Source organism: Sebastes umbrosus, chromosome 18, assembly GCF_015220745.1.
Source record: "Sebastes umbrosus isolate fSebUmb1 chromosome 18, fSebUmb1.pri, whole genome shotgun sequence".
Classification (NCBI taxonomy): domain Eukaryota; kingdom Metazoa; phylum Chordata; class Actinopteri; order Perciformes; family Sebastidae; genus Sebastes; species Sebastes umbrosus.
In genome coordinates, this window is record NC_051286.1 from 9,002,045 (window position 1) to 9,009,659 (window position 7,615).

The following is a 7,615-nucleotide window of genomic DNA, read 5'->3' on the forward strand; positions in this document are numbered from 1 at the left end:
CGAAAAATGTCTTTGGATAGGCGTGTTAAAAGAGTTCGTCTTTGATACTATTGTTGTGCCAAGAATGAGAAAGTGAAGAAGAAAGTGCAAATTTCCTTTGTGACAATAATTATAACTGAAAGTTCATTCTTGACCTTGGAAACAGCAGTTGTCAAAACATCAATCAACAACCAGAATACAATATTTACATCACATTGGTTCAATGATCCATCCATCCATCCATTATCTCTAAAAGCTTATCCTATTCGCTATTACAATTTGGACATCCAAGACAACTGGGGACACTATATTTGCCGAGGAAGATCATGGGATATGATTAAAAGCTCCAGAACAGCTTTAATTAAACCTGTTTCGCAAACCATTTTTAGGTTGTTTTGGTCCTCATTTTGTTCACAAGCTTTCCAAACTCTGATGTGCAAGTTAGCCCCAACAGAACTAAAAATAGTTCGTAACATTTCAGTTCCTGTTTGACTTGTTGATATCTGTGGTTGCTGGTGACAAGCGTGTTTTAATAATAAAGGTCCCAGAGTTCTGTTTGAAATGACACTTGTGCTAACCACTGAGGATGGTAAAAAAACATCTTGAGAGGCTGTTAAAAAATGCAACAACTTGTGTATCTGTTTATAGCGCACCCAAACAAAGAGGACTCATTGCATGTGATAAATTCATTATTGACCGTGTCGGTAGCCTTACGCTGAACCAGTATGTGTATGTATTCTAACCACAGATAGTATGAAAAATGGGTTTTGATATAATGAAAATCTTACGGATCGGATTTAATGGTAAACATTACAGTGGACTGTAGATTAACCATTGTCCTCTGGGACAGAGTTGTGTTGTTGTTCTGCATGTTATTGAGATTTTAAAAGCAATTCTTTGATATTTTTTTTTATATTTGACTATATGCACCTATATTTTGTACTGTTATGGACTTCTAATAAGCTGCTGTGTCTATACAAGTTTAGTTTGTATGGTACATCTTAGGTAAATGATCACACTTTGTCTATTCGTGTTCATATTTTATTGCAATGACCCAGATTTGCAGCTGTTTGTGTGGTAGATGTAATCCACCTAAAGCGTACTTTAGTTGTCATGCATGGTTTTGAAGGTACATCTAACGAAACATTAAGCTGTAAACACATTATGTCGTGAACATGGTGACTTTGAATGTCCTCACTGATACGTGGTATTCCTCTGTACTGCTGCTCTTTTAGAGAACAACCCCCTGCCGTTGCTACATAACACTCCAGCTGTGAAACCAAAATGTAAAAATGCCAAATGCAAATGAACGGCTGATAAACTGCGAGTGTCCTACAACATTACGAAGGACACGATGTGGAAATATCACAGAGCGGGGTAATGATGTAAGATTCTGTAATCTTATCTTCAAGAAACACGATAACTCTAGGGTGCGTTTCAGTCTTATTTATTCACTTGTTATCCCTCCTTCAGTCGCTGTATTTAAGCATCCTCTGAGCACTGTTTTTTTTAAAAACATAATTTATTAAAAATGTCCAAGCATAAAAGATTCCTCCCAAGGATAAAAAAGACGAGGATAAAGGTCCCCTTTTACCTAGTGGTTTAATCCACAGGGAGGAGCTTTTGAAGCCGTTTCTTTCTTGTCCCGGAGGAAACGGAGTCTCACATCGTGTCCTCCACCTGTCGCCCAGATACCGTTTCTTAATGAGGTATTCTCCGGTGGCAGCGTTTTCATTAGACCCTTATACACTGGCATCTTTTCAATGACTTTTAAATTTGCTCCAAATCCTGACCTCTCATCTCTTCAACACTATGCGCTTCTAACTGCCAGTACGCCTGCCTTTTCTCAACGTTTTGTTAGGGTGTCATAACCCAGTTAATATCTTTTATGAGTCAACATAATATCTGAGAAAGTCTGATCTGGTTTTAGAGTCCCTCGGAGCACAGTGGCTGCTCTCCTCAGAGAGACTTATGACCTTCTTTTTTAGCAGCTGATGCTCAGCAAAGATCCATTTGAAATCTCGCTGCAGCCTTGAATATTGTACACCAAAATCATTTTATTGCAGTGCTTAAAGGCCCATGTTGGGAGGACTTTGGAGTTCACAGTTTGTACTCTTGGAAAAGTCGACTTCAAAGTGCAAACAGTTCAACACAAACATTTTTCGCTGCATTTCCACAAGCTTAACATTTGAATCTAAAGCTGTGTGTATCCTATCTGTGTGAATCAGACCAGTGAATGCATGCCAGATCATTTTTGCTGAGTGGTGACTAACAATTGTTGATGTACAAACTACAGCTGTCAAAGTTAAAGCCATAACGCATCTTTGGTCAAAGGTTAATTGAATTTAACGTGATAAAGGAGTGTGGGTAGAAATGAATGCAGTTGCATACAGTTATTGATTTTCTTATATTTAAACATGTGCATCTATACTGTAAATTGTTAAGGACCTGCTGCTTAGACTATAAAAGGAAAGTTGTATTGCACAGCCTTTGCAAATACTGTTACTTTGGCTAATCAAAACTATTTGGTTTTATCGAGTTAAAGCTGAAGTAGGCGAGATTGGAACAAATATGATTAAAAAAAGTTATTTTTATAAAACTGTCGCTGTATCGTGACAGTAGTGGGTGAGATAAGTAACCTGAAAAAAATCATGTGCCTCTGTGTCCTCCGATGCTCCTAACGGCATCTGCAAGATTTCACAAAACAAGTAGTCAGAGCTGACCTGAAATCTGACGTCCATCTGCTGTCTATGAGAGCCGGCCGTCAATCACTCGCAAACTCCGACCAAACGGTCAAACTAAGCCTCAATATTATCAATATTATGTTACGTTAATGCCTATTTCTCTCCTCAAATGTTTTCAGAATCATCTTGTAGTGCACGGTTTAGCTGTGAAATGAGAACGTTTGTGACCCAGCAGTCATGTTGAGATATCTTGAAGGAACGCCAAGCAGCGGTAACATGACCGGAGCACAGCCAATAGGAACGCTCTCTCTCTCTGAAATGACCTGTGATTGATTTTTTAAAGGCTGAAAACAGAGCCATGAGGAGGTGCAGAAGTTTAGTTATCTCTCAGAACAATTGAATTACAATATGCTGAAAGGTTATTATGGAATTTTTGCCCAATGATGCCAAAAATATACTGCCTACTGAAGCTTTAAATCATGCCATGTGACTTGAGTCCCAACCTCTAATCATGTCCTTGCACTGTGAACTGCAACCAAACTAGTCATGTAAAGAAGAACTGTAGTTCTTAACTTTTTTGGCTTGTGACCCCTTAAAATGTCCACTTGTGACCCCTCATTACAGGTTACAACCGTAGTGTTGAAATGAGTTGAAAGCAATATAACTAAAGAGTGATTTTTTCCGTCTCACATTGTTTATTATTGATTTTCAAGGTCCTGACTCCAAAGAAGAGAGAACCACTGATGTAGAATATTGCTCTCGTTTCTTTTCTGATCGTATGACATTCTTTGGTTGAAACAGCAAAGTGGGAATGACAGCTTGTCTAGAGTGACATGAAATCTGTTTTGACAGTCTTTGGGGGTAGATCTTCCTTGTGTGACAGGACATGTACCTATAGATCTGATACACCCGTACATTTCCCAGTAAATGTGGGTGGAAGTCTCTGTATTGTGACTCTTTCAATCGAGCTCTAGCTGGCTTCAAATCTGATCTCTGTAGAAATGACAGACAATCCTGAGGAGCATGAACAACTGATCCTCGATCAGTGGAGGCTGACATCCTGTCTGAGCAGGTGCATTTCAATAGTTTTCCTTTTGAAAGCCTTTCCCATGGGGTTATAATGTCCTAATCTCTCTCCTGCCTCCTTATCTCGTAAAATGAAACATAAATCCAAGAAGGGCCAAGTCATATGAATACTGATTCTCCCGATGGCAGGGGAGTGCAAGAGTCTAGTCACACGTTTGTATACAAATGCATGCAAAAAGCATATGCGAGCCCGATCACACATTATCACCACACGTCATTTTGAGCTGTTGCTAGGAGCAACAAGTGCACTCATATTTTCCCTGGGTAGGTGTGATTATGAAGCATTTGTCATCAAAGGGGGACAGTGCCTGCAGAAAAAGGGCTCCTGATGAACTCTTCATTGAAATGGAAATGTGCACTGATAATAGTTTCCAATACATTTCCCATCACGTCTCGGTAAAGGACCACGCTGATCTGCTGCAGCGTGTCAGACTAGACTGTTCATCTGTGCTCTCGTGCTCCCACCCACTCACACACTTCATGCCTCATCAGAGTGGTGGTTCGTGCAGACTGAAAACTCTCAGAGCACACTGACTGAATGAGGAACTGAGTGGGTTATGAAAGGACGGGATCTTTTCAGCCTTCAAAGGGAACGCATCTTAAATTTGCATTAAACGTTACAGACAAGGGCTGATAACACAGCAGACAATCCCACTGAGAATCAACATGCTGCTTGGCACCTCTATGCAGAATGAAGTTTTCATTTTGGGTTCCCTGATCAAAAAACCCAAAACAATACCAGGCTCACACAAGCAAACTGGACATACAGTAGTGATCATAGACTGTATATTAGAAGTGGACGTAGTCACCCATTGGTTTGTGGACTGCCGCTTTGAAGAATATGTTTCCCACGACATCTCCAAAATAATGATAGAGCCATAGCTGCCCTTTTTCAAAGAGATATTGTCTCTATTCCATATGTCATGGCATATTGGAATCGGCTTTTAAATGATATATAGGCTATTGGAAGAAGGTCTGTATTCTTCCTTATTAATACCTAATGAATGAGGTTAAGGAAATGCCCTTCAAAATTATTAGCCTGTTAATCACTACATGCAGAAAATTAGAAGCATTGCAGATTTGTCATTGATCATATCTTTAAAGACAACCCCAAAACAATATTTTCTTATAATAAATTTGATGTTTTCTTTTAAATCTTTTATTCATAAACATAAATTTTATATTTGAATACCTTATTTTGTCGTTTTCTTGAAGGATGTTGAGTAATATGTGAAACCACTTTCTAATTTTACCAAGAAAAAGGCCATTAAGACACTCAATATGTGTAAGTTTTAATATTTTAATATTTTTGTTTAGTGGGATATACCCCTAGCTCTTTTGTTACTTTTCTTTTCCTGTGAAGACGGGAAGTTTATTTTGAAAAGACTACAGTATATGCATGTAACTAGAGGAAATTGACAGGTGTTGACTACAAACCGTTGTATGAGGATTGAAGAATGATAGGCAAATTAGGCCTAAATAAATTTAAAAGTCCAGCCCTCACTGCGTCCACATACAACAATTCAAATGTAGTTGATGACCCCTGCCATAGAGTAATGCTATTGCAAACTCGGACACTAATTACAATGGCTCCAATATGACATGAACGCGGAATTAGTCCGTGCCACTGCCCTGTTTATTCTGAACCAACATGCAGGTCCAGAGTTTTCCAAACACCCTGTTTTCCCCACCAGCTGGGTTATGTTTTGTAAATGCTGCTGTGTCCCTGTCGAGCAGTCTACTCCTCTGAAGACCAAAGGGCTCAGAGCGCTTTTTTGACACTCTCTATCAACAACTCTGTGAGGAAGAAGTGCCTTGATCTCTGGTGAAGAAAGTTCTCCCTTTTTACTCCGGGCTTCAATCCATTGAGTCAGTATCCCTTCGGTCGTCTGCCTAGCCCCGGGCGATGGTAGGAGGACGGGGCTTGAAAAGCATCAGATGGCAGCCCTGTGGAATTAATCAATGCGAGCGAGCGAGAGAGAGAGGCTGTGTCGGGGAAAGGAAGAAAGAGAGGGCCGGAGAGATCAGACGAAATAGTGTCAGCGAACAGATGAGAGGGAAAGAAAGAGGAAGTGGGTGTCTGGCATTGTGGCAGATTATGTGTGTTTTCACAAGAAATGGGATCCAGTCGCTGTGATCCCCGTCTGATATGGGATATGTGATGTGGTTTAATTCAATATCTTTATACTGCATTATTGATTAATATCAGCTGGGTGTCTTTGGGAAGCTCTTAACCTAAATGTATTCCTATGACACATTTACAGTAATATTATAGAAATGTTTGGAATTGCTCTAGTTAACGGCCTGGTATCATATTTATCTTAAACGGACTGTTTGTAACTTCTTACATGTATAAATCAATCTGGGTCGCTGTCCCAAGCGTGCTCGCGTGTGGCTACGCTGTTCAGACTCAGACTCCAACACAAACCAACACCAAAACCGTAAAGTTATATCTAGTGAAGCTACACATGCATGCGTGCAGCAGTGATTTATGGAGAGACCTCCATCTGGTCAGCTAACATTACTGCCAAGCAGGTGAAATATAGAGTGATATTGTGGTTTTAGCTGACGTGTGCCGCCTCACTGTTTTGACGGATGCTCGCTCACATTCAGGTAGCGCGCGCACACGGATGAGCGCGAGCAAACAGGACACTGATTTTCGTTGACTTAACGGCCACAGGTGTCGCTGTTACAACCAATTTCTGATTCTTACAAACAGTCCCTTTAGTAATACAGTCAGAAATTACAACAATGGCTGTTAAAAGACAGCCCGGTCGCAACGTAAAGGTGTATAAATGACACGATAATGGCAAAAGAAGTGCAATAAGTATGCCGTTATAATCAAAAATAAATGAATGACTCATTAAATAGATGAATAAATGTCATACACAATGACACACTACAAAAGATAAAATAAAATATTTTCATCATGTCCGATACTAATTCACATTTCCAACACCCCACATCTATCGGATTGGGCTGATACTGTGTTAGTCTGATCCTGGCATAACAAAGTATCTAGTGTGGTGGTGTATACCAAAGAATCAACGGTACGTCCGAACAAAATCAATCTGCAGAGAGCGTGCAATATTTGTATGCAGTGATGTGGTCGCTTTTATCTCTGTTGGTGGAAAAGATAAATAGCCGACCGACTTCAAGTTCTACATGATTCTTATTTAAGTCACATTCATGAGGCGGAGGGAACAAAGGCGTACTTAAAAGATGAGGTGAGGGAGGAGAGCTGGACAAGCCGGTGAACTACACACCGGGTGGAACGACTGTGGGGGAGTGCGGGAGCTTTATGGCACCTGAAGGCTGCAGCGGGCTGTTGATTTACTTCTGCAGTGCACTTTGGGAGGTGTGGTGCACACACAAAAAAAGGCAGAGATAAACCACACGCAGAGATACAGATAAACTCGCCATGTGCAGGGAAGGATATAGAGAATAAAAAAGACATAAATTTACTGCTGTTATTGTTGTGCTGAAGACGAATCTGCAGCATGTTGAATGGCCTTCCACTCACAGAGCCCCCTGTGCAGCAGTTACTGTCCTCTGGCTCACTATGGATGTCCAACAATAGACGTCAGCGGTGGCAAAAGGCCGAATCATAGAAATGATTATCTACCATTGAGCTCACAGCATGAAGGAAACGAGGAGAGAGGAGTGCTTTTACTTTCTGTCGAGATATACTGTACGTATCACCCAAAAAGAGAGGAAGCATGAAAAGATAGAGCATTATTACATACTCACTCTCTCTCTCTTTCTCTGCCAGGGTTTTATTATGTGATGTGTCATTTCATAGCCTTCCAAGGCTTTGCTCACTGCCATATACTGTTACTGTATTGTCCTTGGTTTGTACACACCAA